The sequence below is a fragment of the Phocoena sinus genome, chromosome 11 (assembly GCF_008692025.1).
Source record: "Phocoena sinus isolate mPhoSin1 chromosome 11, mPhoSin1.pri, whole genome shotgun sequence".
Classification (NCBI taxonomy): domain Eukaryota; kingdom Metazoa; phylum Chordata; class Mammalia; order Artiodactyla; family Phocoenidae; genus Phocoena; species Phocoena sinus.
The window spans coordinates 57,135,199-57,147,676 of NC_045773.1; the positions used below are offsets into that span (position 1 = coordinate 57,135,199).

The 12,478-nt window shown below is 39.5% G+C and overlaps 1 protein-coding gene across 1 annotated transcript in view; it reads left to right on the forward strand.

The window, feature by feature from the left end:
- The window catches only part of NEK10 (NIMA related kinase 10), a 305,942-nt gene that overhangs the window by 232,820 nt on the left and 60,644 nt on the right, over nt 1-12,478 (forward strand). The gene's annotated exons all lie outside the window — the stretch shown is intronic.

Sequence of the window (12,478 nt, forward strand, 5' to 3'; positions counted from 1 at the left end):
GAGTATCATGTCATCTGCAAATAGTGACAGTTTTACCTCTTCCCTTCCAATTTGGACTTATTTGTTTCTTTTTCTTGATTTCAGACTGCTGTGGCTAGGACTTTCAATACTATGTTGAACAGAAGTGGTAAGAAAGGGCATCCTTGTCTTTTTCCTGAATTTAGCAGGAAGGCTTTCAACTTTTCATTATTGAGTATTATGTTGGCTTTGGGTTTGTTGTAAGTGGCTTTTATTTTGTTGAGATATGTTCCCTCTATACCCACTTTGGTGAGAGTTTTATCATGAATGGATATTGAATTTTGTCAAATTCTTTTTCTGCATCTATTGAGATGATCATGTGGTTTTTGTCTTTCCTTTTGTTAATGTGGCGTATCACATTGATTGATTTGTGTAAAGAACCATCCTTGGAATGAATTCAGCTTGATCACAGTGTATGATCCTTTTTATATATTGTTGGATTCAGTTTGCTAATATTCTGTTGAGGATTTTTACATCTGTATCCATCAAAGATATTGGCCTATAATTTCCTTTATTTTTGGTAGTGTCTTTGTCTGGCTTTGGTATCAAAGTTATGGTGGCTTCATAGAAAGAATTTGGGAGTCTTCAATCTTTTGGAAGAGTTTGAGAAGATAGGTATAACTTCTTCTTTGTATGTTTGGTAGAATTCCCCAGTGAAGCTATCCAGTCTGGACTTTGTTTTCAGAGTTTTGTTTCTATTACATATTCTATTTCACTTCTACGGATTGGTCTGTTCAAACTATCTATTCCTTCTTGACTCAATTTTGGCAAGCTGTATATTTCTAGAAACCTTTCCATTTCCTCTAGGTTGTCCAATATGTTGGCTTATAACTGTTCATAGTATTCTCTTATGATTTTCTGTATTTCTCTGATATCAGTTGTTATTTCTCCTCTTTTCTTTCTTATTTTGTTTATTTGGGTCTTCTCCCTTTTATTCTTGGTGAGCCTGGCTAGAGGTTTGTTGATTTTCCTTTTCTTTTCAAAAAACCAGATCTTGATCTTATTGATCTTTCCATTGTTTTTATTTCTATTTTATTTACTTCCTATGTTTACTGCTGCCTTCTTCTGACTTTGGGTTTTGTTTGTTCTTCTTTTTCTAATTTTTGTAAGTGTAGGTTAGGTTGTTTATTTGAAATTTTTCTTGTTTTTTGAGGAAGGCCTGTATCACTGAGCACTTTCCTCTTAGCACTGCTTTTGCTGCATTCCATAGATTTTGTAAAGTTGTGTTTCATTGTCACTTGTCTCGAGATAGTTTCTGATTCATTCTGTGATGGCATCATAGACCCATTATTTATTTGTTTGTTTGTTTATTTACTTATTCATTACTTTTGGCTGTATTGGCTCTTTTTTTATATATATACGTTTATTGGAGAATAATTGCTTTATAATGCTGAGTTAGTTACTGGTTTATAACAAACTGAATCAGCTATACATATACATAAATCCCCATATCTCTTCCCTCTTACATCTCTCTCCCTCCCACCCTCCCTATCCCAGCCCTCTATGTGGTCACAAGGCACCAAGTTGATCTCCCTGTGCTATGTGGCTGCTTCCCATTAAAGATCTATTCTACATTTGGTAGTGTATATATGTCCATGATACTCTCTCACTTTGTCCCAGCTTATCCTTCCCCCTCCCCGTGTCCGCAAGTCCATTCTCTAGTAGGTCTGCGTTTCTAATCCCGTCCTGGCCCTAGGTTCTTCATGACTTTTTTTTTCTGTTTAGATTCCATATACATGTGTTAGAATATGGTATTTGTTTTTCTCTTTCTAACTTACTTCACTCTGTATGACAGACTCTAGGTCCATCCACCTCAGTACAAATAACTAAATTTCGTTTCTTTTTATGGCTGGGTAATATTCCATTGTATATATGTGCCACATCTTCTTTATCCATTCATCTGTTGATGGACACTTAGGTTGCTTCCATGTCCTGGCTATTGTAAATAGAGCTGGAATGAACATTGTGGTACAAGGCACTTTTTGAATTATGGTTTTCTCAGGGTATATGCCCAGTAGTGGGATTGCTGGTTCATATGGTAGTTGTATTTTTAGTTTTTTAAGAAACCTCCGTACTATTCTGCATAGTGGCTGCATCAATTTACATTCCCACCAACAGTGCAAGAGTGTTCCCTTTTCTGCACACCCTCTCCAGCATTTATTGTTTGTAGATTTTTTGATGATGGTCATTCTGACTGGTGTGAGATGATGTCTCACTGTAGTTTTGATTTGCATTTCTCGAATGATTAATGATGTTGAGCATTCTTTTATCTGTTTGTTGGCAATCTGTATATCTTCTTTGGAGAAATGTCTATTTAGGTCTTCTACCCATTTCTGGATTAGATTTTTTTTTAATATTCAGCTGTATGAGCAGCTCGTAAATTTTGGAGGTTAATCCTTTGTCAGTTGCTTCATTTGCAAATATTTTCTCCCATTCTGAGGGTTGTCTTTTCGTCTTGTTTATTGTTACCTTTGCTGTGCAAAAGCTTTTAAGTTTCATTAGGTCCCATTTGTTTATTTTTGTTTTTATTTCCATTTCTCTAGAAGGTGGGTCAAAAAGAACCTTGCTGTGATTTATGTCATACAGTGTTCTGCCTATATTTTGCTCTAAGAGTTTGATAGTGTCTGGCTTTACATTTAGGTCTTTAATCCATTTTGAGTTTATTTTTGTGTATGGTGTTAGGGAGTGTTCTAATTTCTTTCTTTACATGTAGCTGTCCAGTTTTCACAGCACCACTTATTGAAGAGGTTGTCTTTTCTCCATTGTATATTCTTGCCTCCTTTATCAAATATAAGGTGACCATATGTGCATGGGTTAAACTCTGACTTTCCATCCTGTTCCATTGGTCTATATTTCTATTTTTGTTCAAGTACCATACTGTCTTGATTACTGTAGCTTTGTAGTATAGTCTGAAGTCTGGGAGCCTGATTCCTCCAGCTCCATTTTTCATTCTCAAGATTGCTTTGGCTATTCAGGGTCTTTTGTGTTTCCATACAAATTGTGAAATTTTTTGTGCTACTTCTCTGAAACTTGCCAGTAGTAGTTTGATAGGGATCACACTGAATCTGTAGATTGCTTTGGGTAGTAGAGTCATCTTCACAATGTTGATTCTTCCAATCCAAGAACATGGTATATCTCTCCATCTATTTGTATCATCTTTAATTTCTTTCAACAGTGTCTTATAATTTTCTGCATACAGGTCTTTTGTCTCCTTAGGTAGGTTTATTCTTAGATATTTTATTCTTTTTGTTTCAATGGTAAATGGGAGTGTTTTCTTAATTTCACTTTCAGATTTTTAATCAATAGTGTTTAGGAATGCTAGAGATTTCTGTGCATTAATTTTGTATCCTGCTACTTTACTGAATTCATTGATTAGCTCTAGTAGTTTTCTACTAACATCTTTAGGATTCTCTATGTATAGTATCATGGCATCTGCAAACAGTGACACATTTACTTCTTTTCTGATTTGGATTACCTTTATTTCTTTTTATTCTCCAATTGCTGTGGCTAAAATTTCCAAAACTATGTTGAATAAGGGTGGTGAGAGTGGGCAACCACTCTTGTTCCTGATCTTAGTGGATATAGTTTCAGTTATTCACCATTGAGGATGATGTTGGCTGTGTGTTTGTCATATATAGCCTTTATTATGTTCAGGAAAGTTCCCTCTATGCTGACTTTCTGCAGGGTTTTTATCATAAATGGGTGTTGAATTTTGCTGAAAGCTTTCTCTGCATCGATTGAGATGATCATATGGTTTTTCTCCTTCAATTTATTAATATGGTGTATCACATTGATTGATTTGCATATATTGAAGAATCCTTGCCTTCCTGAGATAAACCCCACTTGATCATAGTGTATGATCCTTTTAATGAGTTGTTGGATTCTGTTTGCTAGTATTTTGTTGAGGATTTTTGCACCTATGTTCATCAGTGATATTGGCCTGTAGTTTTCCTTCTTTGTGACGTCTTTGTCTGCTTTTGGTATCAGGGTGATGGTGGCCTCGTAGAATGAGTTTGGGAGTGTTCCTCCCTCTGCTATATTTTGAAAGAGTTTGAGGAAGATAGGTGTTAGCTCTTCTCTAAATGTTTGATAGAATTCGCCTGTGAAGCCATCTGATCTTGGGCTTTTGTTTGTTGGAAGATTTTTAATCACAGTTTCAATTTCAGTGCTTGTGGTTGGTCTGTTCATATTTTCTATTTCTTCCTGATTTAGTCTTTGCATGTTGTGCATTTCTAAGAATTTGTCCATTTCTTCCAGGTTACTGGCATAGTGTTGCTTGCAGTAATCTCCCATTATCCTTTGTATTTCTGCAGTGTCAGTTGTTACTTCTCCTTTTTCATTTCTAATTCTGTTGATTTGAATCTTCTCCCCCTTCTTTTTGATGAGTGTCACTAAAGGTTTATCAATTTTGTTTATTGATCTTTGCTGTTGTTTCCTTCATTTCTTTTTCATTTATTTCTGATCTAATCTTTATGATTTCTTTCCTTCTGCTCCCCCTCGGTCTTTTTTTCTTCTTTCTCTAATTACTGTAGGTGTAAGTTTAGGTTGTTTGAGATGTTTCTTGTTTCTTGAGGTAGGATCGTATTGCTATAAACTTCTCTCTTAGAACTGCTTTTGCTGCATCCTATAGGTTTTGGGTTGTCGTATTTTCATTGCCATTTGTTTCTAGGTATTTTTGATTTCCTCTTTGATTTCTTCAGCTATCTCTTGGTTACTTAGTAGTGTACTGTTTAACCTCTGTGTGTTTGTATTTTTTATAGTTTTTTTCCCTGTAATTGATATCTAGTCTCATTGCATTGTGGTCGGAAAACATGCTTGGTATGATTTCAATTTTCTTAACTTTACCAAGGCTTTGATTTGTGACCCAAGATATTATCTATCCTGCAGAGTGTTCCATGTGCACTTGAGAAGTGTATTCTGTTGTTTTTGGGTGGAGTGTCCTGTAAATATCAATTAAGTCCATCTGGTCTAATGTGTCATTTAAAGCTTGTGTTTCCTTATTTATTTTCATTTTGGATGATCTGTCCATTGGTAAAAGTGGGGTGTTAAATTCCCCTACTATGATTATGTTACTGTCAATTTCCCCTCTTATGGCTGTTAGCATTTTTCTGGCTGTTAGCATTATTGAGGTGTTCTTATGTTGGGTGCATAAATATTTACAATTGTTATATCTTCTTCTTGGATTGATCCCTTGATCATTATGTACTGTCATTCTTTGTCTCTAGTAATACTCTTTATTTTAAAGTCTATTTTGTCTGATATGAGTATTGCTACTTCCCCTTTCTTTTGATTTCCATTTGCATGGAATATCTTTTTCCATCCCTTCACTTTCAGTCTGTATGTGTCCCTAGGTCTGAAGTGGGTCTCTCGTAGACAGCATATATACGGGTCTGGTTTCTATACCCATTCAGCCAGTCTGTGTCTTTTGGGCAGAGCATTAAATCCATTCACATTTAAGGCAATTTTCGATATGTATGTTCCTATTTAGCTGTGTTCAGTTTTTTTGTAGGTCTTTTCCCTCTGTTGTGTTTTCTGCCTAGAGAAGTTACTTTAACATTTGTTGTTATGCTGGTTTGGTGGTGCTGAATTCTCTCAACCTTTGCTTGTTTGTAAAGGTTTTAATTTCTCCATCGAATCTGAATGAGATCCTTGCTCGTGGAGTAATCTTGGTTGTAAGTTTTTCCCTCTAATCACTTTAAATATGTCCTGCCACCCCTTCTGGCTTGCAGAGTTTTTGCAAAGATCAGCTTTGATCTTTCTGCAAAGATCCTTCAGAGTTTTTGAAATATCAACTGTTAACCTTATGGGGATTCCCTTGTATGTTATTTGTTGCTTTTCCCTTGTGCTTTAAATATTTTTTCTTTGCATTTAATTGTTGATAATTTCATTAATATGTGTCTTGGTATGTTTCTCCTTGGATTTATCCTGTGCTTCCTGGACTTGATTGACTATTTCCTTTCCCATGTTAAGGAAGTTTTCGACTCTAATCTCTTCAAATATTTTCTCAGACACTTTCTTTTTCTCTTCTTCCTGTGGGACCCCTATAATCTGAATATTGGTCCATTTAATGTTTTCTCAGAGGTCTCTGAGACTGTCCTCAATTCTTTTCATTCTTTTTTCTTTATTCTGCTCTGCTGCAGTTATTTCCACTATTCTATCTTCCAGGTCACTTATCTGTTTCTCTGCCTCAGTTATTCTGCTATTGATTCCTTCTAGAGTGTTTTTAATTTCATTTATTGTGCTGTTCCTCATTGTTTCTTTGCTCTTTAGTTCTTCTAGGTCCTTGTTAAACGTTTCTTGTATTTTCTCCATTCTATTTCCAAGATTTTGAATCATCTTTACTATCATTACTCTGAATTCTTTTTCAGGTAGACTGCCTATTCCTTCTTCATTTTTTTGGTTTGGTGGCTTTTTACCTTGCTCCTTATCTGCTGCATATTTCTCTGTCTTCTCATTTTGTTTAACTTACTGTGTTTGGGGTTTCCTTTTCACAGGCTGCAGTTCGTAGCTCCCGTTAATTTAGGTGTCTGCCCACAGTGGGTGAGGTTGGTTCAGTGGCTTGTGTAGGCTTCCTGGTGGAGGGGACTGGTGCCTGTGGGTGAGGCTGAATCTTGTCCTTCTGGTGGGAAGGGCCACATCTGGTAGTGTGTTTTGTGGTGTCTGTGAACTTAATATGACTTTAGGCTGCCTCTCTGCTGATTGGTGGGGTTGTGTTCCTGTCTTGCTCATTGTTTGGCATGGGGCATCCAGCACTGGAGATTGCTGGTCATTGGGTGGAGCTGGGTCTTTGTGTTGAGATCGAGATCTCTGGGAGAGCTCTCACCAAGTGATATTACATAGGTCTGGGAGGTCTCTGGTGGTCCAATGTCCCGGACTTGGCTGTCTCACCTTGGAGGCTCAGGCCCAACACCCAGCTGGAGCACCAAAACCCTGCCAGCCACACGGCTCAGAAGAAAAGGAAGAAAAAGAAAAACCTGAACAGATAGAACCCCAAGCCAAATGGTAAAAGCAAAACTAAACAGACAAAATCACTCAAAGAAACATACACAAACACACACACTCATAAAAAGAAAACAATCAAACAACATCAAAAAACAAACAGACAGAACCCTAGGACAAATGGTAAAACAAACCAAAACAGAAAACATCACACAAAGAAACATACACACATACACTCAGAAGAAAAGAAAAAAGGAGAAAAAAAATAATAATAAAAAATATTTTTTAAAAAAGGAAGAGAACAACCAAACCACTAAACAAATCCACCAATGATAGCAAGCACTGAAAACTAAACTAAGATAAAAAATCAGATGCATAATGCAAACCCCAAGTCTACAGTTGCTCCCAACGTCCACCACCTCAATTTTGGAAACATTTTCAATTTTGGAAACATTCATTGTCTATTCTGGTATTCCACAGATGCAGGGTTTATCAAGTTGATTGTGGGGATTTAATCCACTGCTCCTGAGGCTGCATGGAAAAATTTCCCTTTATCTTCTTTGTTCACACAGCTCCTGGGGTTCAGCTTTAGTTTTGACCCCACCTCTGCATTTAGGCCACCCTCAGACATCTGTTCCTGACAGGAGGGTGTTAAAGCAGTGGCTGATTAGGGTTCTCTTGCTCATTCAGGCCAGGGAGAGGGAGGGGTACTGTAGTCATAATTGGAATGCAGGGCAAGCCTGTGGTGGCAGAGGCCAGCATGACATTGCAACAGCCTGAGGCACGCCATGGGTTCTCCTAGGGAAATTGTCCCTGGATCATGGGGCCCTGGCAGTGACATGCTGCACAGGCTCTGGGGGTGTTGGGGCTGTGTGTAGTGACCTGCACTTGCACACAGGATTCTTGGTGGCAGCAGTGACAGCAGTAACGGTCAATACATGTCTCTGGGGTCCGAGCTGATAGCTACGGCTCATGCCCACCTCTGAAGTTCACTTATGCAGTGCTTTGTCATCTATGGGCACACAGAGTAGGAATCCCCTCACCTTGCGCGCCCCAAAACAATGGTCTCTTGCATCTCCAGCAGGTCCAGACTTTTTCCCGGACTCCCTCCAGGCTAGCTGTGGTGCACTAACCCCCTTCACGCTGTCTTCACGCAGCCAACCCCCGTCCTCTTCTTGGGGTCTGACTGCCAAAGACCGAGCCTCAGCTCTCAGGCCCCACTCACCCTGGTGGGTGAGCAGACAAACATCTCAGGCTAATGAGTGCTGGTCGGCAGTGATCCTCTGTGTGGGAATCTCTCCACTTTGCTCTCTGCACCCCTGTTGCTGCACTCTCCTCTGTGGTGTGGCTCCAAATCTTCCCCACTGCCCACCCCTCGTCCCCACCAGTTAATGGGCTTCCTAGTGTGTGGGAACGTTTTTTCTTTCACAGCTTCCTCTCAGAGGCACAGGTCCCATCCCTATTCTTTTGTCTCTGTTTTTTCTTTTCTCTTTTGCCCTACCCAGGTATGTGGGGATTTTCTTGCCTTTGGGGAAGTCTGAGGTCTTCTGCCAGCGTTCAGTAGGTGTTCTGTAGGAGTTGTTCCATGTGTACATGTATTTTTGATGTATTTGTGGGGAGGAAGGTGATCTCCATGTCTTATTCCTCTGCCATCTTGAAGGTCTTCTCATAGCAGAATTTCTTTGCCTCAATGTACTACATGTCTTTAAGAAACCCAAACATCTTTAGTTTCCCCTCATAAGAAGACAAAAGTAGATAAACTTAGACCTGTTTAGCAAGTAGTGTTCCAGTGTTTTATTTTATTTGAAATAACCTGGATGGTCAATAATTCCTATCATTTAATTTAATATAGCAAAACTAAATTTTCAAGTTGCCAAAATCAGGAGAGACTATTTTAGATAAACATTCCCAAAACGCAATTTTTTTAAGTTCAACTAAAGAAACCTCTTATCTCATGTACATTTAATTTATTTAAGATTTCATTATACCAAGTTCTTTTCCTTGCTGACAAATTTGACTCTCAGTATAATGAAAGTATTATTCTTAATACTGATGACTTTAAAGACATGTCTATATTAATTAAACAAACAAACAAGCTTGTTTTTGCTCATTAAGGATTAGTCCTAGATCACATGACCCTGAAATTTATTTTGGCCAGTTTTCTTTATATTTAGAAATATTTAACTTGTAAGCACTTACTTTTCTTTAGGCCAATTAAATACAGCTCATCTACAAGTTACTTTTTATATAAAGACAGATGGAACCAGAGATCTCCTAGCCCCATTTTAAACTTAGTTATGAACCAGATATTATAATATAAAACACATTGGTTTATAATGGTTGGAATAAGTTAAAAAATTTTTTTAAGTTCTCTTTCCCTTTCTCCCTCTCAGTCTCAGGAATTACAGGTGGTCTAGATAAGTGTTTCTGAGAGCCCTCATAGAACATTTACATCTCAAGGTGAGACTGATTTGGAGTGTCAAAGATCTATTTACCTGTCCCCAGGTAAATTTACCTGTCCCCAGCTCGAGTCTCAGATGACCCAGTTTGAGTTCTCGACAACTCAATGACAAGGACCCAAAGTTTCTGAGCTACTTGTGGGTCCTCAGATCTCCTGGGGAACCAAAACTGAATTTCCTGAGCTTAGCCTAGAACCGTATTTCTTAAGGGTTCTTGTCTCTGAGAGAGGCTCCCAGAGACCAATGGTGGGAAATGACAGGGAGGGATGAACCCGAAAAAGACATATACACAGATCCAAGCTTACTGATCAAGATGAGAGACAGATTAACACTAAAGACATGCTCTTGGCCTCCTGATTATATCCTGAAGGTGAGAGTGCTTCAGGGATTGTGACTATGGATGATTTACATGTTCCTGGTTGCACGGACGCATGCTTCAGGTCAGCAGGGAAACTAGAGCCAGTCTGCCCTGATCCATGACCAACTTATACTTTCATGGGACTCTCCAAGTGGTGAGCACCCTGATGGGTCTTCAGTGCTTGACCTGTGCCCACAATTGTGGCAGAGACTCACAAGAGCAGTTGGACAAACAAAACCACATAAAACCAAGATCCTTCCAAATTCACTGATGAAGACTTGAAACAAACCAATGACAGAAATTTAAACTAAAGGCACAAGAAACAAAGAGGTGATCTTCCTGTGCAGTGGCCTCTAGAGGACTTTGTCCAGCCCAACTCCTCACTCACTTAGCCTTCTGCTAGGATGGAGTTTGTCCAGATCCTCACTCACCTGGCATTTCTGGCCAGGTAAAGCCAGTGACCCTGTGTTGGGCATCCCCAGGACACTACCCTGATCCATGACAGGCATCCCAATCAAGGATATTTGGGAGGGTTTGTCTTTCCAGATGAGTGCTCCCAGATCAGATGCTTGGCTGTTTTCAGATCTCAGACTTATTCCAGTAGGGCTCGTTGACTCAGAGGTCAAGGGCAAGGGCTAAATCACCCTGTTCTTTTGGCTGGCCACCTGTTGGCCTTGAGTCAGAGAGCCCTCTGGCTGGATTTGTTATCAAATTGGTCACCTGGAGCCACACCAGTGTCCTAGTTCAGGCCAAGGCCCCTAGCCCCCCAAGACCCCAGGGAGGTTCTTTTCGGCTCAGATTCGCACAGCCAATAACAAAAACAGTGCTGAGACTGGAACAGCACAAGCTTTATTCAATGGCCAAAGAATGGCACAAATCAACTTCTTTGTCTCACAATCCCTTAGACTCTTCAAGCAACATGGGGGTGTCTCACAGTCCCTCAGACTCTGACCTGACCTCTAAGACTGGAGAAGAGAGGAATGTCTTGCAATCCCTTGGACTCTCAGAGCCAACCTGGCCAGACCAGATTAACTGTGCAGTTCTTAAGTCATTTCTTCTCCCCCGTTGAGATGGGGACAGAACCCTGAAGCTGATTTGTGGGATAAACACCTCTCACCTCTCCAAAGGGACTCTCCAGATCAAGAAGTCCAGAGCAGCTTCTGAGCCCATTCACCAAGTTGAGGTGCATAGACCTGAAAAATCAGGCACCAAGAGGGATTCCCCTATGCCCTTCCCCTTAGATCCCCCAGCAACATAGACAAATTCGCCCGGGTGAACTGCTGCAGCCCACTGCGTTGCCTCTTGGGAGCTGGAGCAACACAAAGGGGTTAGGTGAGAGGTACCACCAGAGTCATCAAAATTTGTCACCTGCAAACTGTGTTCTCCTTTTAGTGGGTGTCAAGTCAAAAGACACAACCAAGACAAAGATCAGGAGAAGGAAGTATTTATTAATTGCAGCAAGTAAGGAGAACACTGGGGATCTTTCCCAAAGCCGTGTCTCCTCAATGTTTAAGATAGTGGGGTTCATGAAGTATTGTGCAGCTGTGTGGCATGTCTGTAAGCCTCAGTCATAATGTTTATGAAGACAGTGACTAACATCTTCTACAGAAGCGTCTGGAATGCAATGTCACGTACGGGGGCCACTGGCGACATGTGACTCGAGCTGTTGAAGCGTAGCTAGTTTGACTGAGGAACTGAATTTTAAATTTCATTTAAATATTAATGTGTAGTTTGCATTGTATTTCTGTTGGACAGTGCTGGACTTGTCCAGAAGGCTAAGGGGCAGGGCTATGCACTTGCCCTTCCTGATGTATAGCCTTCATGCAAGGATATGAGTTGCTCCTCAGCCCAGTGCTGAAGCTTCTGCCACACGCATATGGGCACTGCTGAGATTATGCCCCTCTTTGAAAATTTGAGAGAAGGGGGCATCCCTTTTCTTTATTTAAACGTGCCACCTTATTCCAGGTGTTGGGAGAATGTATTACCTATGCAAAGCTGGCGAGTTTCATTTAATTTTCAAGGCTCTGGAAATATGGGCTGGGAATGAGACACAAAAAATAAATAGAATCAAGAGAGGGCTGGTTTGGTAGGGGATTAGAAGGATGGGAATGGATAGGGAAGGAACTCACAGTTGGATGCACAGATTTTGGTATTATTATAGTAATCGAGTGGTGGGTAGATGAGTGCCAAATTTGTTATGCTTCATAACTTAGGTATGTGTTTCATGTATGTATCAAAACTTCTGTGATTAAAATGAAAGGGTTGGGGTAAGAAAATTATCAATTATGTTTATTTGTATTTGAGTCCCTATGTTCATTCCAACTCAATATACACACATGTGCCATATGTGAACATGTTTGATGTACTTTTGTTGCATTGTATTAAATTTAAGTATGGTTCTTATCAGTTGTCAGGGCACAGATGTTTCTTATTTCATTTAAAAAACTATTAAGAAATTGACTTTAGATTACACTAGAAAAAACAAGGTTGAAGGTTATTTATGGCTGTCCTTAGTAGGGTCTAATGACCCTTCCACTAGGTGGAAGCCATGGAGACCAACTTGCAAAATGTTCAGGAAATCCAGAATTTTAGGGTAGGGCAAACAAGTAATGTTAATAACACTGAGAACTTAAGGAAAAATATAGTCCTCTTAAATGCAAAAATCATCTCATTTCATAGGAAGAGTTATAGTTTCTTCTTTAAG